At 39.7% G+C, this 27968-nt stretch overlaps 1 long non-coding RNA gene across 1 annotated transcript in view; it reads right to left on the bottom strand.

The window, feature by feature from the left end:
- The window catches only part of LOC130855592 (uncharacterized), a 53857-nt gene extending 27667 nt beyond the window's left edge, over positions 1-26190 (bottom strand). Inside the window, exon 1 of the long non-coding RNA XR_009054347.1 lies at positions 26025-26190. This is a non-coding gene — a long non-coding RNA (uncharacterized LOC130855592). The remainder of the gene's footprint in view (positions 1-26024) is intronic.
- Between the last annotated feature and the right edge of the window lie 1778 nt (positions 26191-27968).

Below are 27968 nucleotides of genomic sequence, written 5' to 3'. Positions count from 1 at the left end.
TGAGCCCTCAAGCCACAACTACTGAAGCCCATGCGCCTAGAGCCAGTGCTCTGCAACAAGAGAAGCCACCGCAATGAGAAGCCCATGCACCACAACAAAAAGTAGCCCTGCTCTCCGCAACTAGAGAAAGCCCGCGCAGCAACAAAGACCCAACGCAGCCAATAAATAAAATTAAAAAAAAAATACTGAGTACTAAATGATACCTAACCATAATTAGGTAGTAATAAAAAAAAAAGACAGATTGTCAAATTTACCTTTTATCCCCACAAGTTCTGCTGCCTCTGCCTTTCCACCTCTCCTTGGGAAGTTACCTTCTCCTTTCTCCCTGCTTAACTTTAAAACCCTTATCTGTATTAGCAGTCAACAAAGGGTCAAATAAAATAATTCACACCAAGGTGCTTATGGTCAGTAGTAAATCCCACTGTGAGGGAAGGCACTGGAGGGAAGTAGAGGTGGAGGAAGTGAGCTGGCAAGTGGGGCAAGCCCCAAGACAGAAGGAAGGCCAGTGGAGTAGATCTAGGGCTGGAGGAGGAGTGAGGACAGAGCAGAGGGCAACGGGGCTAATTCAGATCAATGCTCGGCAGCACGCCTAACCCAAAGGGATTTGAGCTAAGAAACAAGAACGGGACACAGCTTTCAAGCTGCAGGGTGACATCAGAAGTGCCCATGGCAGAGCTAGATTCCACGTGGGGATGCCTGTCTGAGGTGAACGAGCTAAGGAATAGGGGGACCAGGTGCAGCATCCTGGGCTCCACCTGGGCAATAATGGATGACACGCATTCCCTGTCCGTTGGTGGACCAACCCTCACAGGTGTGCGCACTAAAGCAACCAAGAAGATTCAGTTTGTTAGTTGTTTCCTTAACGTGAAAAATACATCTAGGTTTAATGAGTAGATACTGATTATGGACTGCTCAATATAAAGTAGCCAAGAAAAGTACTGCAGCATGCATTAGGAACACACATGGGCTCCCAAATACCTGCTGATTCTTCCTCAGCTCTGAGCGTGGTTGTGGGCGAAGCCACTAAGCGCTCCCTGACAACTTAGTGTCGGGAGGACTAGAGCCAACTTCAAACAACATTCCGTGAAAAGTCTGAGATAGATGGCAAGTAGATTTAAAGAATCACATTTAAAGACATTCACAATAAATTCATTACTCCTTTAATTTAGTAAACTGTTAAGCCTCTTGACAGCTTTGTATAGTTTATCTGCTTAGCAGAAATATCAGTGGCATCACAGTGACTAAAAGGAGTGGACCAAGGTACCACTGATCTAGGATTTTTAATTTGCAATCTTAGTGACTGAAAAAGATCAGTAAACTTTCCCCTCAATTGATTGTCATCGAGTGGGTTGTGCAATGATAAAAATGAAAAATTCTAAATCATTGGTTGGTTTTGCAACAGTTTGTTCTGTCCTGTGTACAGACACAACATTTTAACCTATGACATAAAGAGGGAATATTGCTTTGTCCAGTATATCCTCTAGCTTTTACGTCACCTAGGTTTACAGATTCCAGAATAAGCAATATCTCACCTCAACCACCACCACCCCTGGCCTAAAGGATAAATTACTCAGCTACACCGTTTTGACATGTTCTATTTGAACTCAAAGGCCTTCAGAAGAATTGCCCTGGGACCATCAGGTTTGCTTTCTGAATTTCCCTTTGGGGCTTTACTAAAGTGCTGTGTGGCAGAGAGGGCACTTCCCCAGCCATAAATAAGTGTTGAGCCCAACCATACTTTCTCATTCTTAATGTTGGGAAAGTAGGAGGGCAGTTCTGGTTCTCAACGTTTATGTGGCTGCTGACACCTAGAGTCATAAACAATGAAATTATAAAATCAAATTTATTTTCTATAATTTGTTCCTGAAGTGCTGCATTAAAAAACTATCTATCCTTGGAAGAACATAAACTCTTTGAGAATGTCTTTGGTAAACGTGTGGAACACGTCACTGTCAACTGCAATGAAACCACCCAAGAGTCACAATCTATTTGAAACCCATCATACATAAGTTGTAACTAAGTATAAGAGTTTTCAAAACATTTGCTTTTAAGTAAACTAGATCTGATTTAGATTATCCACACAATAAGGTCATTCTCAGTCACTGGCACCCTCATATGTTTCCTTGAAAGGGGAGAAAAATATGTGGATACAGCTAGTGAAGACAACCCACCAATCAATAATTGCCAAATTTCTTCCTTCTTTTCCTTCACCCTCTCCAGGAAAGCTCCCTCTTCTGAGAAATCTGGGTTGGAACACCTTATACGTGTATCCCTATGGTTGCGTGTCCCCTGTGATCGTGTCATCAATAGTACTCGTGAGAAAAAACAAGGTGATTTCAGAGGCTAGGTCTTCCGTGAATGGTAATAGATATCTGAAAAGAATAGTCTGTCTTCAGCTTAGCTCCCAGAGTTTCCTACAATTCATCCAATGTTACAGCCCTTGCTTCCCGTCTGCTCTGTCTTTCCATTATGGTGGCTATTTTATTTGACTATAACAACTTTATTTATTCATGCCTGTCTCCTCACTAGGATTAACTGGCCTTGAGGACACGGATGTCTTTTCATCCTCATGTCCAGGGTCCAGCACAGTCCCTGGCACAAAATAAGAATTCAGTAACGCTTGTTGCATGAATGGATGGACAGACAGATGGGCGGCTTGCTGGGTGATATGTAGAATAAACCCAGAAGACAATGTCCACCAAAACCACAAATGCTGCCTTCTTTTATCGAACTCTGAAAGTTCTGACAATGTTTTGAGAACCAAGGTTATGTTTTGACAAAACTAATTTAGTGTTTTGAAAAGCATAATTTTGGAGGCCAAATGACTATGTTTGACAGTGTCTCTTTAAGCAAAACTACATTTTGTTTGGGCCAAGGCATTGTGACTGACAAGTTATATTTTTTCTTTGTTGGAAAGTCTTTGCAGAAATGTATGACTGTACCAGCTATAGACTCTTTCTGGTTTCTGCTACTTTATGACCTCTGACAGGAAGGTCTTGCTTCCAGGAGTGCCATGTTTTAGTGGGTTTCTCAGAATTCTTAAAATGCTATAAGAAGGCAGCAGCATTCTAAAGGTATCTGAATTCTGCTAAAATGATTTTGAAAAATCTGAGTTTTTTGAAAAATGGATTTCTTTAAGGGACAAGCGTGGCAGCAGTGCTATGGGGACCTGGATGTGCTCCACTGACAGGGCAGGGGATGTGCTGCTTCAAGGAAGGACTTAATTCATAAGGTGTTTTACTAAACTCAACGTAAGCAAACCTGTGACTTTGCAAATTTGTCTATGAATTGAATCATTTGTTCCAACTTAGTGTTTCAGACTTTCTGAGAAGAATATTTCCAAGAACACCCCAGAGAATTCAAAGTGTGAATAATCCCAGATCACTCTCTCTCCTTTGAAACTAAAAGATTTAGATTCTAAATGACAAATTAAAACAGTTGCATTTTATGGTTTAACGTAAGCTTACAGAAATTGATTAGTTTGTGGCAAGTTCTGACTTGAGACATTTAAAAAAAAATCAACTCTGACTTTGAAGAAGATGGTGTAAGTAAACGGAAGGCAGAATTTAGCTCATTGTTTGGCTTTGGTTTCTTTTTCCTGTGCTATCTTTATAAAGGCTGTAAGTAGCAGCTTAGAAATGCTGGAGAATTTTTTTTCTTTCTTTCTTTTTTGTTTTTTTTTTTTTTTTTCTTTTTAAAGAGGATTTGGCCAGAAACTTTGTTATTTGCATAGAGTAGGATCTTGACATATCCTGTGCTTTATCTTGTCCACATTGTAAAACGTGACTGTGGACTTTAAAATTTAAAACAAATCAGCAGTTACCGAACACTGCATTGAAAATGTATTCATTCCAAACTGAATTATCATCACGGGTGACGTTCTCCTCTCTAGACCTTAAAAAGCTGAAAAATGGTAATACAAACCACATGGCTGCTTCGTTTCACCACCACTCTTGGCAGAGCCGGTGCTGCCTGGCAACCTTGCTGTCAGCTGGGCCTGTGGTAATCAGAGCAGTATTGCCCTGTAGTTAAATCGAATGCTTTCTTTCTGAGAACCCATCAGTGGATGCTTTTTCTTCTTATCAGTCTTCTCAGTAATGTTTGAAAAGGGCTTCTGTGGATGAGGAGAACCTGTCCTCAAAAGAGAGTGGCAGAAATAGTGAGAAAAAAAAAATCAAGTATTCCAGTGACTCTGCAAAAAAAAAAAAAAAAAAAGCCCACAAGGACAGCCTGTGTGTTGCTTTGATTTCTGTGGATACATGGACCCAGCCTGACTGCCTACTGTGCTCCTATTTCTTCCCTAGGCCCTGAGCTTCACTCCCTATGGAAACTCAAACAGCAAGGATCCAATATATAGAATTAAGAAATTGGGATCTGAAGACTTAAAACACAAATGTGGCCATCTTGGATCTGGCTCTGGAAAAAATGACACTATCTTAATTCCAACATGTTTAGGGGGGAAATATGCATTTGGAACAAAACTGACAATGACAACATCCCTTCAAGTAAGCCTGATTATGAAAGAGATGACACAAATTTGCTATGATAATTGAGCATGTGAAAAGTGAAACTTCCAGGAGAGACCACTGGAGCAGCCACCACAATAAGGATGGTGTCTAATGCAATGTGAAAGCCAATGGGAAATTGGATTCACTGGCAGAATTTTACTTCGCTTTATAGCCAAACTGCATAAAAAAAGACATTATTCAACTCTTCCTAATCTCTGTTAATTAGACAAAATGATAACATATAAAGGGACTGGTAGAGTTCCTGCACATCGTTGGCACTTAATAAATGTGAGTTTGTTCCTCTCCGTTCAGGCAAATTTCCTTTGAGAACCCTGGGTCCAGAGACCCTTAAATGCATAGGATGTTCACTGCGGTTCTGAAGGACTTCTTCATTTAACTGCCTCCCACGGTTTTGCCTTCTTCCCTGAAACCTACAATGACTAAGAGAAAGAGGAATAATCTGAAACAGAGTTGATGAATCCAGCCCCTTTCTGATTCCAGTTTGAGTAAACCCTCTTAAAGTAAGCTCTTTCTGTGTCCTTAATCTCAGAATCCTCAAATCTAAGACCTCAGATAGACATTATTCTAAAGCTCAGAACACTGTTCCCCAGAAAGGTAAGTGAATGACTCAACGGCTTATAACCAGAGGCCAGCCTGGCTCCTATCTTTTTTTATACATATAAATTTATTTATTTATTTATTTATTTATTTATTTATTTATTTATTGGCTGTGTTGGGTCTTCGTTGCTGCACACGGGCTTTCTCTAGTTGCAGAGAGCGGGGGCTACTCTTCATTGTGTTGCGCGGGCTTCTCATTGTAGTGGCTTCTCTTGTTGCAGAGAGTGGGCTCTAGGCACATGGGCTTCAGTAGTTGTGGCTCACGGGCTCTAGAGCATAAGCTCAATAGTTGTGGCACACGGGCATAGTTGCTCTGTGGCATGTGATATCTTCCTGGGGAAGGGATCGAACCTGTGTCCCCTGCATTGGCAGGTGGATTCTTAACCACTGCGCCACTTAGGAAGTCCCCTGGCTCTTATCTTATGACTCAGAGAGCAAGGGTAATTTTTGTTAGCTCACTTTCTACGGTGGTTAGAGGTACTTGGTGAACAGACAAGAAATGCTACATGTGTCTGGAACTAACAAGATGCACACGTAGAAGGTTGCACCATGATTAAAAACACATACATATTTTAGATTTCTAGTAGAATGGACAGAAAAAAATGGGGCTTTCTTTAATGTTCCTCTTCCAGCCTTTCCTATTATAGGCCTAGGGCCTGAAATACTTAGAAATCCAGCTACTGAACAAACCTGCACCCCCGAGGACACACGTGCTCTGGTTGCCTCTGTTGCCCACTACCCTTCACCTCGCCAGCAGGGAGAGTAAATCACATCTCAGCGTTTTTTGTAATCACTCTCTGTGTTTAAGCATACAGATGTAATTTTCAAGGCAACCATTTGCCATTCAAATAACAAATGAAATTGCTTATTATTTGCATATGTTCTAGAGTTTCCCAAGTGTTTTGCACTTGCTATCTTGTTGAATTGTCACTTCCGTGAAGCAGGCAGAGGTAGATGTTATTGCCCTTATTCTAGCAATAAGAAGACTAATAGAGAGGTGGAAAAAAATGTCTCAGGGAAATATATTTGAAGTAGACTGTCACCAGGTGGTGGAAGGCAAGAAGATGATGTGTTTTTTTTAACTGAGATTTCTATGATGGACACAAATGGGCCAAAGTCATTAAACTTAAAATACATATGTCATGATTTCAGGTCAAGTGCATTTTGAACAACTTTTAAATAGCATACAGTTAAATTTTTCATAAGTACTTTTCTCAGAAATCTGTATCTATTTACCACCATTTAATCTAACCTTAGTCTTCCCCCGAGACTTGATCAGGCTGCTTTTTTACTCCATGCTATATCCACTGCCTAGGCCTGAAACCAGGTGCACCTCTCTCTCTATCTGTATGTGGTCTCTTTTCCCTTATTAGCTTTCTAGAAACAATTAAACACACAGTTTTCATTTCCCTTCTAGCCCCGGTGCCCTAGTGGCAGGGCTCTGCTTTGTCTTGAGCTGTCTCTCCCCCCATGAATGAAGCAGAGTTCATTGCTGACATTTACAGCGGCCCTCTATTTCTGCAGGCTAACCCCCGCCCCTCCAACCATTTCCAGTCCAAGAAAGCTTTCTTCTGGCGTTGTTCTTTTCAGAGTATGAAGGAAAGTTTTCCCTCCTTTTCTTATTTCCTTCTTTGATTAGCAGCTACAAGCCAGGTATTTCAACTGCAAAATATCTCTGAAGCCTGTTGCTACCAGTTACACAACATACAACTTTTAAACAACTCTGTCTGATACAAACTGTTCTAGCCAAAGAGTTTCTCTGAACTGATTTCTAAAATGGGTGATATTCTTCCAGAACATAACATTTTATGCTAGTTTTTTTTCAACAGTGATTTAAATCATTGCATGACCCATTTATCCTTAAAAGCTCAACTTCTTTCCTGTTATGCAGCTCGGTTAAGTAATAATTTCTAGCACAATGATAGTGTAAGGGTCTGCTATGACTTCCAAAAAGCTCAAAGTGCTTGTGCATTTGGTATTAGAAATCTTGAAGGGGTCTCTTTTCAGGGGAAGGCAGCAGTTAGGTGCAGAGAAGAGCCAGTGAATGGTCAGACATCTTTTTTAGTGGATTTTAGCTTTATTAAGACTCTTTAACTTATTTCCCTGGAAGATTGTGTGAATGTTCTCTACCCTACATTTCTCCTGCTTAAAATGGCAATGATCTGGAACTCAGTTACTTCCTTTTTTTTTTTTAGTTCTACAATGTGTAAGTCGTTCATGAATTCCCCAGGCTCCACCTATTTGCCTTCTTGATAGCTTTCTAGGCCCCTCTCTCTGTACCTCTAGACCTGCGCTATCCAATACAGTAGCTACATGTGACTATTTCAATTTCAAGTTCAAGTAATAAAATTGAACTAACGACTGATATCTTCAGTTGCACTGGCCACATTTTAACTGCTTACTAGCCATGCGTGGCTAGTTGCCACTACATTAGACACTATAGACATAAAGCATTTCCACCATCATAGAAGGTTCTACGTAGACCGTATGACTCATAAGAACAGGGATTGTATCTTTCTTCCCTACGGTAGCACAGGGCCTTGAGTGTTTAGCAAATAACACAGCAATACTTATTGAATAAATAATCCACCCAGGAAGATCCCCATCTATTCCCAATGTGGGAAGACGGAGAATGAGACTTAAAAAAAAAAAAAAAAAATCCCTCATTGGAAAAAAAAAGTGAGAGCCTAGCTAAACCAAGTGATAAATGTGAAATGTGGACAGGAAGAATAGCCATAAGACAAACACAAGCATTTGCCTGTTTGGTAACTGCAAAAAAACTAATTGTCCACAAAGCTTTAATATCCATTCAGCACCTGGGTTTAAAATTTTTTTCAAATCTGGCTACTTTATCAAAACTAGCATTCAAATCATTGATCTAACCAGCTCCCAGCCAGAATTGTAACAAAACAGCCCATCACTGGAGCTAAAGAGTTCTCTAGCCAGTTGTTCATTAATTTAATACTTGACTGAGTTCAATCTGCAAAGATAAAAACAAGAAAGTGAGGCAGATATCACCAATGTCCTTACTGCACAAAAACTTCTTTATATTAAGGCAGTCCCTAATGAGAAAATGCATTCGACTTCAGGAATTTACTTATAAGCTGTTGGTTAAAATCATCTTTCCCATAGAAATGACTTGATGTGAGGCTCTGAAAGCAGCCTTCCGAAACCAATGTCCTCCATCCCATAGGTGACGTAGACTCCTAGGACCGCGTGTGCCACTGCTTCTGTGTAGAAGTACATTCAAAGTTCTAATCTGGAGGATCCCTGACTGCCTTAACTCCATGGGGGTTTGGGGGCTTTAGGCCAAGAAGGCAAAAGGCCCAATAGGGTAAAAACCAAGATGGGGAGAAGCAGAGACCCAAAGTGAAGAGGTGGCAGGAGCTCTAGAGTAAGGAGTGGGGTGAACAAAGGTGGGTGAGAAGCAGAAACAGGGCATCTAGAAGATGCTAAGGAAAAGGTACAGTGGTGGGGAAAAAACAGGAATGAGAGGGGACACGCTTTCCCCCTTTAATACCACTTATCAAACGGCTATGACGGCCCTCTTCCTCACTGCCACCCAACACTGTGATCAAACTGGTTAAGATACAGAATCCTTCTTTGACCTCAAGACTCATTTGGCTCCTCTCCTGTGGAAGCTGTCACCAGGCTGTCCCAACCCCATCAGCCCTCTATCAATCCCACACCCCAACCCACCTCAGATTTTCAAATATGCTGGAAGTTTCTTCATCTCCTTCTGGGGTGAATTAACTCTTATTCAACCTTCACATTTCAACTTTATTCTTTCCTCAAGAAAATGGTCCTTGAACCCCTGGATGAGGTTCAATTTCTCCTCTCTCCTCTACTAGTAGCATCAGGTACTTTTCCCTCATTGCATTTATCAGTTGTGATTTTTACATCTATTCATGTAATTGTTTGATTAAAGGCTATTTTTCCTCTTGAGTCTAGACTGTGAGCTCCAGGGGGCCTATTTCCAGGATCTATTTCTTTCACCACCATGTTCTTAATGCTTTGTCTAGTGCCTGGCACATAGCAGATATTCACTAAATATGTATCAAGTGAATGTATAAATAAATGAATGCAATGCAACGAGGAGGGCTGGTTCTGAGGCTTTAGATGCGGGACGTTAGGAGTTAGCCCTCCCTGGTGATGGGAGAAAGAGCAAAGAGGGGCAGTGTTTATCTGGACACCCAGCTGTTCGTGAATAAGGGGTGACCACAATTGAGGAATGGCCTGTCTTTATTTGAAAGTTGAAATGTTTATGCAATTCGGTATGTTTTTCCATTGTTTCTCTCAAGCCATCCTCCTTTCCTTTCATATGTGATTTATTCTAAGAGGCTTGGACTGAATTTGAGTGTAATTGAGAAGACAGGAGGTTCTGTCCTCCAACAGAACACACGCTTCTTCTCCTTAAAAGAGAAAAGCACTTCAGAAAGCTCAACTGTTCTCAGAACACTCAATTTAGAATTATCAGGGAAAAAAGGAATCAAATCAGAAAGTAGCTTCTTTGCCTTACTTTCATGGTTACAATGGAATCACAGCAGATCAACGAAATAAATGGGCCTAATTGTATAGCTTGTAGGACCTGGAGGGTTTTCATGACAGGGAGTACTTGTCTTCCTAAATGAGATTCACTCTAATGGGGTTACCTGCTAAGAATATACTAGTGTTGACACTTGGTTCTTCTGACCCTAAGGGGTTAAAATGGAATACGGCAACTTTTTTCATTTTGTTGTGTCCTGCTAAAGTCAAAAAGAATTGCTTGCAAAGTCAGAAAATGTCATCATTTTGCACTTTCCCTGACCCCAGCATCTAAAAATACAAAATGCTAGACTTCTAGAGCAGGTGACTAGGGGAAAAAAAAAAAACCCAAACTTTAAAGAGGGTTAATTATTTAATGTCTAATTGGAGCCCACAGAAGAAGACAGAAGTAAAGAGGTGTCTCTCCAAGTGACCCAGCCTGCATAAAACTGGACACACAATTCATCTGAAAGACTGTTTGTCTCTGCATTTGCCCTCTAAGTTTAAAGAGGAATATCTCATGTTCAGCATATTGGATAATAGTATCATGGCTACCTTCTGTCTGCAAGTCAGGTTAATTTCAATCTGATCCTCATTCTGAGCACACAGAGGAATTTATATTACTCATCAGCCTTTGCTAGAAGTCTAAGATAGCCTTTAAGTCTTGGAGAAAATGCTATCTCCTGTTTGAAGAGATTTTTCCCACCACATGTCAAACCCAGAGAGGGTGGTTGTGGATTTAGAAAAGGCTGCACCTGTTCGTGTGTAAACCATTGCTGCTACCTTGGACCTACCTTTCACACTTTAACTTTTCTTTTCCCCTTTGATATGTACTCTACTTCTTAGTTTAAATACACATTTCAAAACACTTCCTTTGGGTTCCAGTGTGACGGAAATTGATCACTTTTCAACTGTATGTTTTTAATTGACTTCCTTCTTCCTGGCTAGGAAATTAACTTTCAGTCCTCTCTTATTTGATCTGTTAAGCAGAGTATGTGACACCTTTCCAGACAAGATTTCATGAGACCCTAAATGCCGAAGACTTCACTGATAGAAGCTCCGCTGTCCAACATAACTTTTAAAGACATAACAATCAAATTTACAATTGAGCTTTAGCTGCAAAGCATATTGACTGACATCAGTGTCCGTAACATATTGAAACAGCCAGAGGCTGTCTCAGTTCTCCCTGCCAGCTGCAAGGCACTCTTTAACAGTCACCTACTCGCAGTGCAGAGTTGCCAGAAGTTGCTATCTGTTGCCTGAACTCTGAAAGTATTTATTTATTTTCAGCCTCATATCAGTTGTTTTTATTCCCATTAAAATCTACTGTTTGCACTGAGAAGGATCACTGATGTCTGAGAACAACTCCGCCTGAATATTTCACAGTCCATTGCAAGAGGTGGTTGTTATTCATGCTGGTCGCTTGCCAAACTGCCACCTGAGCAACTAAGTTGGTGACCAAACAGGTGATAATGTTCTCACAGTCCCACAGAAAACACACCCAGCACTCAGATTGCCACACTGCAATTCCTTGACTTCAAGGGCTTCATGGATTTTCTTGCTGTTCTTGTGGTTATAGTTCCCTGTGAGGTAAACAAGCTCTAGAATCCCAACTCAAAGCCCACAAAGGCAGGGTTCACTTCTCAGAAGAAACCTGTGCTTTAAATCCCAGAAGGTAGTATAGTTATGATCTCCAGGAAGTCATGCTACCTAAAATAGCCTATTTTCCTAACAAGGAAACTTCCTAGATTTTCTTTGGATACATTCTTCACCAGGGGGAAAGTTTGTGATTGGAGGACATAATGTTGTCTCAACCAATCACAACAGTACATTTGGAGACACCACATACATACACACGCACACCCACACCCCCACACCCCTTGTTTACACATCTACTGTGACCTCCCTTGAAGGTAGAAATTTTCATGGAAACAAAATTTTTCTTAGTAATCAATTTCCTGGAAGGAATTAAATTAATTAGTATCCTCTTCCTCAAATGCTGTTTCCTTTTTACTTTTCTTTTTCTTGCCAACACTCTGTCCTATGATCCATTTTTAAGACGCAAAGACTTTTTTGGCTCTCCTACCTTCTTATACTATAATTTCATTCTTGTTTCCATCTTCCACATCATGTATTCAGCTTGTATTTTAAATAGATCTTTTAGCATTGGGGGGATAAAGGGTCAGTTGGGGAATAGGAACAGGGTTTCCACTTGCCATGTTTGTAAAAAGAAAAGCTGAAGCCAAATGGAAATTGCAAGATCTGTTACTGTAGTCCATCGGCGATTTTCCCCTGACCAGTGTGTGTGATACTTCAAACTTCCTCCCTCTCTGACACACTGCAGGTGACACAGTTTAGATTTAACGATGAGAACCCATTTCTTTTCTAGTTCCGCAGCAAAGACATCACAAAAGATAGAGTTATCATGAGCTAATTACAGTCCTTGAAAATTACCTTTGTGCTTTGCAAATATGCATTTTTTTTTCTTTGCTGGTGATGAAGAAGTTGGCAGTTTAAATAAAAAACACTATTTAAAGTAACAGAGTACAGTTATATAACCTTTTCACATAAATCACACAATAACTCTTTGTGCTTTGTAAAAAAAAAAAAAAAAAAAAGAACGGCAGTGCTTGTTAAGAAGATTTATTTATATAATAATCTATGCAAAGGACTTTTTTCCCCTTTCTTGAAAGTGGGATGTTCTTTTTTTTAACCTCTGGAAGTTGCAGACTAGAGGGCAGGAATATCCTCCAATCACCATTTTTAGCTGCACACACTCCAGCTACTAAAGACTCCAATTCAAGGAGTGTTTTGGCATTACCACGCATGCCTTTATTTCCAAGCATACAGAAAACTTAAGGAATAGTCTGTGTCTGCTAAATAAATAGAATCGTAGAGTCAAAATCCAAGCCAGTATAAGGACTCCTTTGCCTCCACAAATCACACCAAGACCTGAGATGATTTTTCTCAGTTTTTCAGGAATACAGTTTCTTCAAGTATGCTTGAGGACTGAGGCGGGTGGTGAAATCCATGGGGCCATTGAAGCCCTAGAGTTTCTCCATTGAATCTGCATGGAATTCTTTCATCAGGTCTTTGTTCCCCCGCTCAGCTTCCTTCCCATGCTCATTTGCTCCCTTTAACCTTATTTCCTGATTTAAACCTAGAAGCAGCAGTCTTTCATTATTAAAATATCACCCTTAACCATTTAAAAACATCCTCCATATAAAATATCTTGACTTCAAATCGATCTTATCACTGATCAGTCCACTCTGAAGAGTCAGGGCCACACATAAGTGGCTAAATGCTCAACTTGGCTCAAACTGACTCACTTAATCCTCAGTCCAGAGGATCACTTCAGGAAGAGTGATCCTTTCATGGAGATAAACCCAGTAGAGGCATTTTATTGGTCAAATATATCTATTCTAACTCTTGCTGAACAGTGGGGGTTCTGAAGACAGGGAAACCCACAAGGGCTTTCTTGTGTGTCCTTATCTTTCATTGAGATGCTGACCTAACTTTTAAAAGCTATCTCCATGGAAAATTCTGGGCTTCACTCCAAAACCAACCAGTAGGAGGTGGCTCTCTTAATCAGTGGCTGTGTTCTGTCTTTATATAAACAGGTTAAGCCAGCTGCCAGAGCCTCTGCAACCAATTTCAGCTCACATTACCCTCGACTGGAAAGATGGGCCTGAACCAAAGCTACTTTAGGAAAGCAGAGAACTCTCACCTCTCCCAGGTTATAGCAAAAGACCTGGTGGCCATATATGGTACTAGAGTCATCAGCAATCTTATCAGTACTTTTGTTCAAGATTGTTGGGGTGGGATTTGATTAACTGGAGAGCCATCCTCCCACCAGCTAATCTACAAGGGGCTCTCATTGCCCAGGATGGAACTCAGAATGTCAGTTTGTAGAATCAACAGGCATGACTAATAGTGAAAAGACACCGCTGACAAAATCTGTTACTTTCTTCAGACATCCACTTCTCTACTTTGACCCTGAGGATGTTCCTCAGAATGATGTTACCCCAAAGTTGCAACAAGCCACGTGGAATAAAACCTAAATAACTGGAAAAATGAAACAGTCTTCTGAGCTATACTTACAGATGTTGGCCAAAAATAATCATCACGTGCTTATAAAATCTGAAACTTGATCATGGTTTAGTCATTCTACCAGAAACATTCAAAGAAATAAAGCAAACAAACAAACAGAAACCTTCCCATATAGTGTGTTCTTGTATTAGTGAAGAATTCTGTCTACATTAATCATCATAATGGTAATAATTAGGAATTCTCGACCTCGCTCCTGAAAGAAATGCTTTCCCAGAGAAAGTATTTTAACATGCTACCATGTTGATTTAAAATCACTGAATTAAGGCCACTGGTTTATAGGTCAAGCCATATTTGAATGGCTTAGAATAACTTTCTCTTTCACTACCAGAGCTGAAAGCAAAGTGTGTTCGGCCCTTATGCTGATCTGATTTTCAAGCACATACAATAGCTACTGCAATTCCAGGTGGATTCCACTGTTTTTTATTTTGACAGCATAACACTATACTCATGGGAGCTGAGCTTTTCAGGTGTTAAAGAGGATTTGTTATAAGAAAATGATTATAATAGGATTGAATGTAATTGAAAGTCAAGGTACAGTAGCCATACAGTTTATCAGAGAGAGTGTCAAAACTTGCAGTGAGGGTGGAGTACCTTTTGCTAAGTAAACAACAAAAGTCGGCAGCGAAGAAAATATTCTATGCAGGACAGGCTCTGCAAGGTTGGCCAACCTGATCAGCCTGCCACACCACAGTGGGATCAGACTCACAGGTGCTACAGAGCTTCCCTGGCAAGAGGGGCCATGAATAGCTGCAACCTCCCCACCCCACTAGAATGTTTTGAAAACAAGTTATATAATAACCTGAATTCTTGTCTCAAACTTGACAGGCAATAACCATAGGCTCTCTGAGGCTCCAGGAGGGAAAGGCCCATCCCTGAGTCATTGCCTTCGCCCTTCTAGTCCCAGGAACTAGTGTCACGCTGAGTCTCTCCACGCCTGTGCTAAGGTTTGCCGGTATAGGTGGGCACGAGTGCGCACCAGGTGAGGACTGGCTGGCTCCCCGAGTGCTGCACCCCTTTTCTTGACAATGCCATGCTCTCTTACAACAATAGGTTTATCAAGCAGGAGAACACTTTCCCATGGAGATAGGCCCATGAAGAATGCAGGTAACATAACTATTTCAGGCATCATAAAATAATTATAAGCTCTTAAGATCAGAACTTGGTGGCAGCCAGTAGAAGCAGGAGAGTAACAATAAATGTTTGTCCTCCTCTCTATCTTCATAGGTCCTTTTTCGTCCGCTAAATTTGCTTTCCTGCCATTTCAGTAGGTCATGAAGCCATCTCGATCATAACTGTAATTAGTAGCTACGTTTTGGTCGCTACTACGACTCTATAGATGGGCAGAAGCAGAACCTGAAGTGTAAGGCCATGTTCATCTTAAACAAAGAGGTGGAGAACATTCTTTCCAACCATTGCTGCTAGTTCTTTACTGCTGTGGCCTCCCATAACAGCCTTTGGAGTAGAGAGACATTAGTGCAGGCAGGACCAGGAACTAACTATGGTTGCTGTTAGCATTAATATTATGTATGCATATATTGTACTTCTCAAGCATGAAAGCGATTTACCAAGGACACAATGGCAAATGACATGCACGAACTTGTGAGTCAGGTTTTTGAGGTGCTTTTTCTCCACACCAAGTGCATTTCTACCTGCATTCCCAGTATCTATTAGAAATTTAAGCGTCACAACATTATTTTTTTTAATAAGATTTTTTTCTTCTAATTTTTGCTGCCTCCAAATCACGAATGGGCATTTCAGAAGAGTCGTATCACGCAAGGAATTTGCTCTCCTCCTTTCTGCCTAGGTCCTTCATCTTTGTAAATTTTGGGGGTACCAACAATACCATCCTTTCTCCTTTGTGGGGTTTCGCTTTTATTTCTATGCTCACAAATTCTCTAGACATACCAATATAGAGGACAATAGCAAAAAATAATCTAAAATGTGAATAAATACAAACATCACTAGTCAGCCAGCACTGGACAGCTTATCTATTTTTCTAAGCTAGAGCTGGAATTTTGAAAATGTTTTTATACTTATATCTGCATATATGTTTCCCGTGATTTGGGAATTAGCAATATTTTGTCTTAAATTGTAATGTCATTCTAAGGAGCCTGTGTTCAAGGGAACCATAAGGTCGCTCTATTTAGAATGCTTACCCCCCAGACCAATGACAGAAAACCATGGTACAGCAGACTTGTTGTCTCTACCAAGCAGGTAATCAACGAATTACGTTTTGATTAAAATATCCCTCTCTTTTAGAATTTTCATTTATTCTGCTGGGTGACAGTGAGCTGTGCAGTGACAATCTCACTAAAGTACTAAATGTGAAGGTACGCTACTGACGAAACCAATTTGTATGATCCAACGTAGAAATTCAAACATTCACTGTAACTTTATCAACTTCCCCGTGTGTTACAGCTCTTCCAATTTGAGCACATTTCTTTCATTGCAAACCTGCTTCCCCATGCCCCATAGAGGAGTCTTCTATATTAAACACAAACGTGACTTCCATGTCAGAATCCTTAATAGAAAAGTTCTGTCATAAACCACTCGTTTCTTTGATCACAGTTCAACCTGTTTTCTTTCACGCTTCATGAACTTTAACCTGCTAGTTTTGCTTTGTTCCTTGTGCACATTCTCACTGCTAAGAATTCTTACCTTCCAGTTCTTCTATTGGTGGGCAACCCACCAATCCACAGTTGCCAAATATCCTCCTTCACCCGCTCCAGGAAAGCACTCTCTTCTGAGAAATATGTATGTAATGTTGTATTTGTGAAGACCTAGTATCATAATAATTTCACAAATATTCAAGATACTCTTCTTTTACTCGGGGCGGGGGAGTCAAGGAAGGGAGGGAATACGGGGATATGTGTATAAAAACAGATGATTGAACTTGGTGTAGCCCCAAAAAAATAATTAAAAAAAAAAAAAAAAAGATACTCTTCTTTTGGTCCAAGTAGAAATGCTATCCTCCACCCCTTGCGAACTTAGGCAAAACCATGTGACCTGTACTAGCCAATGAAATGATTAAAATGCAATGTGTAGTTTGTGATCATGATGAGCAGATCCCCACCCCACCCCCACAACTTGCACTGACTTAAGCACAAGTAAATCTTTGGGATTGTTTGTTGCCACAGCATAACCTATATTATCCTGACTAATTACCTTACAGATGGTAATCTGTCCTTTCACTTAGTATCACTGCAGGGCTCATTTTCATAGCAACATTGCTGCTATACCCCAAAGTTTTCAAGATTTCTATCACTTATTTTCAAGCTTTTTGTTTTTGTTTTTGTTTTTTTAGATTACCACTTTCAAGTCTCAGATGGAAAACCTAAAACATGAAGCAGAAAAGTGATTCCATCAGCATTTTCCTAGCAATCATTACTAAAGGCAGAATTAGAACAGATCTGCTGTCTGGCTAGTGCCCTCTCCTCTGAACCAGAAATTACAAAGAAATTCAGGTTACAACCCTGTTAGAGGGATAGTCATAGAAGCATAGACTATTAAAGCTGGAAGAGCCTCAGAGTTCACCTGATCCAGGAATCTTATTTTAAGAGAAAGATTCTAAGGTCAATGAGTTTAAAGGAGTGCCTTAACTAAGAGCACACACCATCTCGTTAGAGACTGGGGAGTACAAAAACTCAGATCCCTTATGTCAGTATTTCTCTTTGATAAAATATATACCCCCAATAAAAAGAAACTTCTCAAGGATTCTGAGAGCATGTAGGCATATTCTTATACCTATATTCTTAGATATCAGATTAAGAAACTTAATCCATAATCTTTGGATATATCATCTTTCATATATGAGTTATTGTTATAAAAATGTTTTGCCTGGAAAACTGGATAACCACATGCAGAAAAATGAAATTGCACCCTTATCTTACACCATGCAAAAAAATAAACTCAAAATGGATTAAAGACTTAAATATAAGACTTAAAACCATAAAATTTCCAAAAGAAAACATAAGTGAAAATCTCTTTGACATAGGTCTTGGCAATGATTTTTTTTCGATATAATACTAAAAGCACAAGCAACAAAGGCAAAAATAAATAAATGAGACGCCATAAAACTAAAACGCTTCTGCATAGCAAAAGAAACACCCCAATAAAATGAAAAGACAACCTATGAAATGGGAGAAAATATTTGCAAGCCATATATCTTATAAGGGGTTAACATCCAAAATATATAAAGAACTCATACAACTCAATAGCAAAAAAAGCACAAATAATCTGATTTTAAAAAAGGCAGTGGACCTGAACAACCATTTTTCAAAAGAAGACACACAGATGGCCAACCAATACATGAAAAGATGCTCAACATCACTAATCATCAGAGAAATGCAAATCAAAACCACAATGAATTATCACCTCACACCTGTTAGAATGGCTATTATCAAAATGACCATAGTTAACAAGTGCTGGTGAGATGGGGATAAAAGGGAACCCTTGTGCACTGTTAGTAGAAATGTAAACTAGTGCAGCCACTATGGAAAACAGTACAGAGATTCCTCAAAAAATTGATAATAGAACAACTATATGATCTAGCAACTCCACTTCTGGGTACTTATGCAAAGAAAACAAAAACACAACTTCAAAAAAATATATGCATCTCCATCTTCATTGCAGCATAATTTACAAAGATCAAGATATGGAAAAAAACCTAAGTGTCCATCCATGGATTAATGGATAAAGAAGACATGCTATACACATAAAATGGAATATTTTTCACCCATGAGAAAAAAAGAAATCCTGCCATTTGCAACAACATGAATGGACCCTGAAGATGTTATGCTAAGTGGAATAAACCAGACAGAGAAAGACAAATACTGCATAACACTGATATGTGGAATCCAAAAAAATCCAAACTTGAACAAACAGAGAGTAGAATGATGGTTTCCAGGGCCTGGGAGGCAGAGAAAATGGGGAGATGGTCAAGGAATACAAACTTTCAGTTAGAAGATGAATAAGATCTAGGGATCTAATGCACAGCCTTGTGAATATAGATAACAGTACTGTACTATATACACAAAAATTGCTAAAAAAAGTAGATCTTATTCTCACCACACAAAGAAATGGTAATTATGTGACGTAAAGAAGTTGTTAGCTAAAATTACGGTGGTAATCATATTGTAATATATCAGTGTATTAAATCAACATGGTATACACCTTAAAGTTACACAGTTATATGGTAATTATATCTCAATAAAGTTTAAAATTTTGCCTTTGTAATAAGTAAAATGACTATTAAAATTAATTATCGAAACAAAAGGAAAAAAAAGAAAAATAGAGTTCTCTAGAACTTCCAATCCCTGAAAAATCCTTGGATTCCAGTTGAGAAATACTGCACTAAATCTCTCAGCAATGTGCCGTTGGATTCCCTCATCTTTGTATCTTCAGCACCTAGCCCAGCACCTAGGACAGAGTAGGTGTTAATATGCATTTATGGAATAAAAGTTTCTCCTTGTACTACCCAGTTTTCAGCAAATTGTGCTGAAGTTAGTAACAAATTGGTGCTGTCTCTGTTAACAAATCACCTGGATGACAAAGGTGATGAGCTGGCCCCGCATCAATCTAATTGATTTCTTTGTAGACACTATTATGAGACACTGAGAAAAAAGAGCAAAGAAAAGTTCTAGTGTATGTTTATAACAAGTTAGAGGAAAAGCTCATTATCTTCAATGAGTAGAAACAACACCTCCCAACACACACACACACTCCAATTCCAAACCTGCCATCTCCACTAACTCTAGAGATAAAGTCATTATCCAAAAGGCAGGTTCTCATCCTCCAGGACAGTTAGTCACTGTCCAAGATGAAACTCTCACCCCAAGATGAGGACATACATGCTATGTGTCAGACACTGTACATGGACTGGTTCCACCAATGCCTCTATGTCTCCAGAGAAAGAAACAAAGGTTTACAAATCTAGAAGGAGGTAAGTTGCCCAGGCTTTAGTTTACAAATCTAGAAGGAAGTAAGTTGCCCAGGCTTTTTAGCTAGAAGATAGTAAAGGAGGGCTTTGAACCCAAATCTAAGAGCAAAGAGAAGGACAGAATTGCCCCTAAAACACTTTATGCAAGGCAGCTTCATTTTATGCCCCCTGAGATGCAGCTCTTGGGGAGCCATCACACGGCCACCATCTCTACCAGGAGGAAGACCTGGTTACTAAGATCATCATTAGCACTTCATTCTCATTCCCACCAGGTCAATAGTGAAAGGACAACATAGAAGAGAATGACTATGTCTAATTGTAAAGCATCAGGAAGCCAGAAACTTGCTCTTCTGGCTCTTATCATATAATTCTTGTGTGGGGGAAGGTAAACTCAGTAGTTAGCCTAATGAGAATGTAGACTTTTGCTGTTTTGGAACTATTTAAAGATTGCTTTCTGGTTTCTGTGGTAAAGTTACTTGAAGTCCTACTTTCAAGTATAAGTGGGAGGGGGCACCAAAAAAACCAAAAAGACAAACCAAAAAAAAAAATAAAAAGAGGTTATCAGTCTTCTGATCCACTTTTATCAGGTTGAAGGGAAGCTTTGAGACTTACAACAAACTATCTTTGGAGACTCGGTTTCCAAAATTTCATATAATTCACCCTACACCAGTCCCCAGGAGAACTTCCAACACTGAAAAATAGACAACCTGAATTAGAAGGAGAGTAATGTGAGCACATTCCTCTCTGCTCAGTATTTTTAACATTCTTCCTCCTCTTGAGGCTACCTTTCTGTTTCTCAGCACGGATCTGAAGAGACTGGGGTGGAGCCAGGTGGTGGAATTCCTCAGAAGTTGCAAGTAATCAAAGTACATCAGCAAGAGAATCTGATATTAAAAATAAAAGTTTTCCACACTGAAAATTTAGATTTAAAAAAATGAACTGTGTTAAAAAAAATTTTTTCCCTGCTATTAATCAAGGGAAGTTGAAATAATAACACGGACTTCAAACCATTCTTGCAGACCTGGTATTTCCACTTGTTCTACTGTTTGATCTCCACTGCAGTGAGGAAGCACTTCACAGGTGTACTCTTTTCTCCAACAATCTTATTTTCCTAGCACTTCCTTCTAATGGATTTCCGCACAACAAATTTATCAAGACATTTTAACACAGGCGGCCTTTCATGTGTTGAGAAGGAGAGGCCCTCAAGGAAAGGAGAATGGCCAGGAAGCAAACAGATTTATGCTGGAAGCAAGCAAAAGGCACAGGACAGGAAGCAATTCAGGAGACCTGGGTCTGGAGGAGCCCATCAGCAGCCAAGCAGATGCCAGAGCTCAGTGAGCATGGAGGTGGGTAACAGTGACAATGGTAGCAACATGGCTTGTCCTCCCCACTGCCAGGCTTCCTTAAACTCATCATGGCATCTCGCCTTCAGGATAACCTAGGACGAGGTACTATTATTATACCTATTTCGCACGTCAGGGAACTGAGGCATAGAAATATCGCCTGCTTACTTGTGCTCAGCCAATAAGTAGAAAGGAGGGACTTAAAACCTAGTCTGAACATTATTCGTATGCTTGGTTGATAACCATAGTATAACGGAAAATTCATCAGACCCTCAGGTTCATTGATAAACTTAAGGAGTCCGTAATTCCTTTAAAATGAACAAGAAATATTTATGTGTAGTTTTGTTTTTCAGGAGAAAGTGGCTGCAGGCTTTATCAGATTCTCAAACGGGTTTTGTGGTCCAAAAATTGGGTCTGTGCTATACAGAGTGTTTGGAGGCTTCCTTCTCCCTAGATGCATGTAGGATTTTGCACTGGCAGTGAATAACCTCTGAATCTTCATTTCAGATTTCGAATGTCTTTTCGATCTTCAAAATGTTCTGTTATCTTAAATGTCCTAAGGAATAGTCAAGAAGTATGACAAACTTTCCTCCCATCTTTCATAACCTCTCCCCACCCTACATGCACCCCCCAACTTTACACTCCTACCCCCTTCTAAATCACCTGTTTTTTGTCACTCCTACAACTGGACAAAATATATCCAACTGCCCTGAGCATTCTTCATAGGCTTTCCAAACACTGGTTATATGATGCATGGAGTATGAGTCAGGCTAGGGAGAAATAAGTTTATATGTAACTGTGAGAACATTCAAGCATGTGCTGGCATGCCAGCCCTGTGTTTAAAAAAATAAAGAGAAAGAAAGAAAGAAAGAAAGAAAGAAAGAAAGAAAGAAAGAAAGAAAGAAAGAAAGAAAGAAAGAAAGAAAGAAAGAAAGAAAGAAAGAAAGAAAGAAAAAGAAAGAAAGAGAAAAGAAAACTGTTAGCAATAATGTTTTTCTGTTCCAAAGGGCTCAGGGCCATCAGAACCCTTGAGAGCGGCGTGAGTAATGGGGACGGGTGCACATGCTCAGGGGGATGGGGGGCCCTGTAACCCACAACCATTTCTCCACCTTAAGTTTCTGGTACAAAAATGTTCTCCAGCCCCACTCCCCTCTGAAGTCAAAAGCTCCGCTTTAAATTCCTTACTTGGAAGGTCATTCATTCCCTCATAGCCAAAAAGCCTGTTTGCTTTTGTCTTCCCACTTGCTTTCAAATGAAAATATCAGACCACAGACCATCTTGCTTCCCCAATGCAAAAATTAATTACATCATGTCCAGGAGTGAAGGTTGTTGAAAGTGATTAATGTAGTCATTGGGAACACGCTGCATTCCCATAGCTTCTACATTCATGCACAGACGCTTATTCTCAGCCTGACCTGATCAATAGCTCTGGGTGGTGGGGAGCAAAAACCATGGTCACGTATCACCCACTTTAGTCCCTCACTTGCCCATTGTCAAGTACATTTTTATTATCGTAAAGTGTATTTATTTCCCAGTGTTTGTTGACATCCCCTAGAAGCTTTTAGAAGAGGACTTAACCTGCCAATTCCTACCATTTCCGTCTATCAACCACTATTTCTATGGCCTTGTGTTTCTAATAGACCTTGAAATAAGCACTGTTTCTATTTGTCGTGTGCGGCATACTTGCCGGCCGTGGCTCGCCAAGTATACATCAGCTGGACGACAGAGTGCAAGGCATATGTGGCCCAGGTACCCACCACGGTCACTCTGGGCAGGGCTCCAGCCCCGGGCCTGGGAATCACATGAGTCAGCAAGCTGTTGCTCTGGAAAGAAGAAATAAAGTCCCAATTGTTTGGGGCAGGGCTCTGCAGATGTGGGGGCAACAGGGAGAGCTTGAGCACTTTTAGGTAATTTTTTAGAAATAGAGATTATTTTTTTCAGCAAATTAAGGCACCAGTGTAGATGCAGAATCCCTCAATATTCAGAGTGAGGCAGGAAATGACCAGACATGAACCCATAATTACCCAAGAGTCTCTGCGTTCCTACTTTAGGGTCCATCCAAACATGGGGACAAGGTTGGGGGCTAAGGCTTCAGGGAAGGAATGATAGATTGATCCTCCAGCAGAAAGTAAGGACAAAAGTATCAGAGCACAGTGTAACCCACTAAAAATTTTAACACTTGGTCCTTCACCATAGATGGTCCAAGAAGCACTGATGTGGGCACTTTAGGAAAGTGTATCTTACAGGCATGGAGGAGACCAGGACGAGATATTATAAGTATCACCAAAGTCATCATAGTTAGTACTCAACTGTTGCAACGATGGGCCAGGGGCTCACTTCAGGGGTAGATGGACCTGGTTGGAGCCTGGGATCTGTCCTTTGGAGTTTACCTCTAGCAAAGGATTTTATACCCCACTTGTATGTTATTGTCACTGCCTGACACCCTCGCCCATGTCTGTTTGCATCATGGCACATTTCTATGTAAACATGCAATCAGCCTGCTTCACTGGATTCCAAGCTTGATAGAGGCAGGCACTGGGCCCCGCCCCCCCCCCCCCTTTTTTTTTTGCACCATTGTATCCTTAGCACCTGGCATTGTCAGTATTTTGTAAATAGTGTTAAATAAACAGATGTTCTCTAAATGTCTCTTTCTTCTGTAAAATGGAAATAAGAATGGAAACTGCTTTTAAGTGTTGCAGGAATTAAATGGCATAGCACATGTAAAGTCCTCAGATTAAAGCCTGCAACATAGAAAACGTCACTTGACAATAATATATAGACCACACGTTCACAGTCCAGGGATCTGTCCTCAATTATGTGAATCAGCTGAACTTCTGTGCAAATTGTGTATGTACACCTTTCTGAGGAGAGGATCCTTGATATTCAAACTCTTAAATGGGGACCATTACTCCATCCTCCAGAAGAACCTTAGAACCATTGCCATAGAGACTGAGAGCAAATATTAGACTGTACAGAACAACACAGCAGCCTATTTTACCCCAGGGTCTAGGGACCACAAATTCTAATCCTCACCCAGTCTTGATTTGCTTTAATGCTCAAATAACAGAGCAAGGAACTAAGAATTAGGGTACATGAGGTCCCATCCATGTTCTTTCACTTTGTTGGCTCTATGATCTTGGTTGATTCACCCACCCTCTTATTTTATAAACCTTTTTTTGTCCTAGATCAGGCAGAGATAATGCAAGGAGGAATAACAAACACACAAACAAAAATCCAAAAGATGTAAAATTATAGAAGTACATGAAGAATATAGGGTCTGCTAGTCAGAAGATCTCTTGCTCAGAGCATTCTGTTTCCTAATCTGTAAAATAAGTGAGTTAAATTAGATGACATTTAAGATTTCTTCTCTAACTGCTCTCCATAATATAAAGATTTGAAATATAGCCTCTGTTCTTGGGATTTGTTTTCCACTTTAGTTTTCACTGTATGAATTTACACCCTTGCCCACATCAAGGACACTATTTTTATTGACCCATTTGCAAAACTGGGGTAGGGGTAGGAAAGTAAAAGGCATGTTCTGCTCTTTGCTGATTTTAATTTTGTATATTTAACACCGTGGTGGGTACCTAAAAGAACCCAAGAGTTAGTGAAGCAAACAGTATCAAAATTCTAGCTTAAAATATTTTCTCCATAGGGCGCAGCAGACCACTAATGAGAGAAGATGCATCTAACTCCTACTGGAACTGTAAATTTTTTGCCCTCCTCACCCATCCCCTATGAATCTAAGAGTTTTGCACACCCAGGTATCAATGTCTTTTATTGGAGTGAAGGTCCATCTCAGGAAATGTGAGTTTCTGAAGGGTAGAAGGAAAAAGAACCAAGTGGAGGACGTTAACTTTCAATGATAGGACACTTGGAAAATTTCCACACAGGAGGGGTCAAAGGTTCTGAATGCTGAGAGAGAGAGACAGAGACAGAGACCGAGAGAAAGAGAGAGAATAGGGCTCTATAAGACCATTGGAAGGTAAAGGATCTAAAAAGGGAAACAGAACCACAGCTCTGTCCAGTGGAATGGGTTTCTGGAAAATCACCTCTGCAGCTCAGCACTGAAGAGCCCACCCAGGCCAGTCCTGAAGAACTGAAAACATAAGCTCATTCTGGCCAGCTGGGGCTTTCCAGATAGCATCCAGACTAGTAAATCTCATCACATCCAGATCACTCTCTGGAGTTCTGTTCATTGTCTGTTCATCCAGCTCCTTCTTCAAAGCTTATTATTTGCAGGCACATGGATAACTTTAATATTGTCTCAGGTAATGACACACCCAAACTTCTCGACCATGAAGACAATTTTCTGCATTCTGCTCTAATTCAATTCCTGTACCATTTCTTTGCTGATGGCTCAATTCCACAGTAAGGATGATTCTATTCTGAAACATGGTTGAGCCTGGAGTGCAATGAAATCGCTTTGCCTATAACTCACACAGTCTCACTGACCTGATTTCTATAAATAGATAAATTCGTCAAGGAAAAACACAGGATCACAATCTGAAAGCAAACTCAGGAAATTATTCATTTCAGACTTTTGCCTCAGGTCAAATTAAAATTTCAATCATCCTTAAAACCTGTGTCTGCCTGTATTTTTTTAATAGAGATTCTGATTAAATAAGCTTTCTTGATAACTTCTAATACATGATCAATTTTTCTGCCATAAGAGTTCCCTTTTATGAATGTAGTAAAATAGATGAGAACTGGATATATCTTCTACACTGTAGCAGATGTCATTTTACAAATGACAACACTGAGGACTAGAAAAAATAAACGACTTTCTCAAGGTAATATATTCATTCATTCATCCATTTATTTATTCATTCAACATTCACTCAAAAAAATATTTATCAAATGCCTACTCTATCTAGTCACAGCTGTAGATACAGAGATGCAGCAGATTATTAGTTAACTAGGGCTGCCACAACAAAATACTGTGGACCATGTGCCTTAAACAACAAAAACGTATTGTCTCACAGTTTTGGAGGCTGCAAGTCCAAGATCGATGTGTCAGCAGTGTTGTCTCCTTCTCAGAGCTTTGAGGGAGAAATTGTTGATGCCGCTTTCCTAACTTCTGGTAGTTTAAATGTTTGGGATTCCTTGTTTTGTAGAAGCATCATCCAGATCTCTACCTTTATCTTCACATGGCATACTCCCTGTGTGCACATCCCTGTCCAAATTTCCCCTTCTATAAGGATACCAATCATGTTTAATTAGGGCCCACCCTACTTCGTATGGCCTCATTAATTAATTATATCTGCAACAACCCTACAGTCACATGAGATCACATTCTGAGGTACTGGGGTTTGGACCTCAACATATAAGCTTTGAGGAACAAAATTCAATTCATAAAAAGCAAGAATAAAACAAAATCCCTCCTACCAAGGAGCTAACATTCAAATGACAGGAGATTTTGCGTGTGTGTGTGTGTGTGTGTGTGCGTGTGTGTGTGGCAGAGAGAGCGAGAGATAGCTGGGGGAAGGGAGAGAGAATATCATTTATCATTGAGGTATTTTTATATCTTATAACAAAAGCCAACCAAACATCTACATAAAATAAGGTGGTACTGGCATAAAAACAAACACATAGATCAATGGAACAGAATAAAGAGCCCAGAAATAAACCCACATGTATATGGTCAATTAGTCTATGACAAAAGAGCCAAGAATATACAATGGGGAGAGGACAGTCTCTTCAGTAAATGGTGCTAGAAAAATTGGACAGCCACTTGCAAAAGAATGAAATTTTACCACTGTCTTACACCAATCACAAAAGTTAACTTGAAATGGTTTAAAGATTTAAAATGCAAGACCTGAAACCATAAAATTCTTAGAAGAAAACACAGGCAAAAAGCTCCCTGACATAGGTCTTGGCAATGATATTTTGAATTTGACACTAAAAGCAAAAGCAACAAAAGCAAAAATTAAAAAGTGGCAGTACATCAAACTAAAATCTTCTGCACAGCTAAGGAAACCATCAACAGAATGAAAAAGCAACCTAAGGAATAGAAGAAAATATTTACAAATCATATATCTGATAAGGGGCTAATATCCAAAATATGTAAAGAACTCATACACTCAATAACAAAAGTAACAAACAGTTCAACTAAAAAATGTGCAGAAGATCTGAATAGACATTTTTCCAAAGAAGTCACACAGACAGCCAACAGGTACATGAAAAGATGCTCTACATCTTTAATCACTAGGGAAATGTAAATCAAAACCACAATGAGGTATTACCTCACACCGGTTAAAATGGCTATTATCAAAAAGACTAGAAATAACAAGTGTTGACAAGGATGTGGAGAAAAGGGAACATTTGTACATTGTTGGTGGTAATGTAAATTGCTGCCACCGCTATGGAAAACATTATGGACATTCCTCAAAAAATTAAAAATAGAACTACCATATGATCCAGCAATTCTACTTCTGGGTATTTATTTGAAGAAAATAAAAAACACTAATTTGAAAAGATAAATACATCCCCATGTTCACTACAGTATTATTTACAATAACTAAGATATGGAAACAACCTAAGCGTCCATCAGTGGATGAATGAATAAAGAAATTGTGGTATATTTAGCCAATGGAATATTATTCAGTCATAAAAAAGAATGAACTCTTGCCATTTGTGACAACATGGGTGGACTTCAAGGGCATTATGCTAAGTGAAATAAGCCATACAGAGAAAGACAAACACCATATGATCTCTTTTATACATGGAATCTAAAAACCCAAGCAAACAACAAAAAACAAGCTTACAGATATAGAGAACAGACAGATGGGTTAGTTGCCAAGGTAAGGAGTGGGGAATGGGAGAAATGAAAGAACTGGTTTGGGCTTTCCTTTTTCGCTTCAATAAATTAAATTTAAAAAAACAAAAAGCAAAAACCTCACAATAACACATTTCCTCAGGAACTGC

The sequence above is a fragment of the Hippopotamus amphibius genome, chromosome 6 (assembly GCF_030028045.1).
Source record: "Hippopotamus amphibius kiboko isolate mHipAmp2 chromosome 6, mHipAmp2.hap2, whole genome shotgun sequence".
NCBI classification, from domain to species: domain Eukaryota; kingdom Metazoa; phylum Chordata; class Mammalia; order Artiodactyla; family Hippopotamidae; genus Hippopotamus; species Hippopotamus amphibius.
The sequence above is the reverse complement of the archived record's forward strand: the minus strand, read 5'-3'. Positions and strand labels throughout refer to the sequence as shown.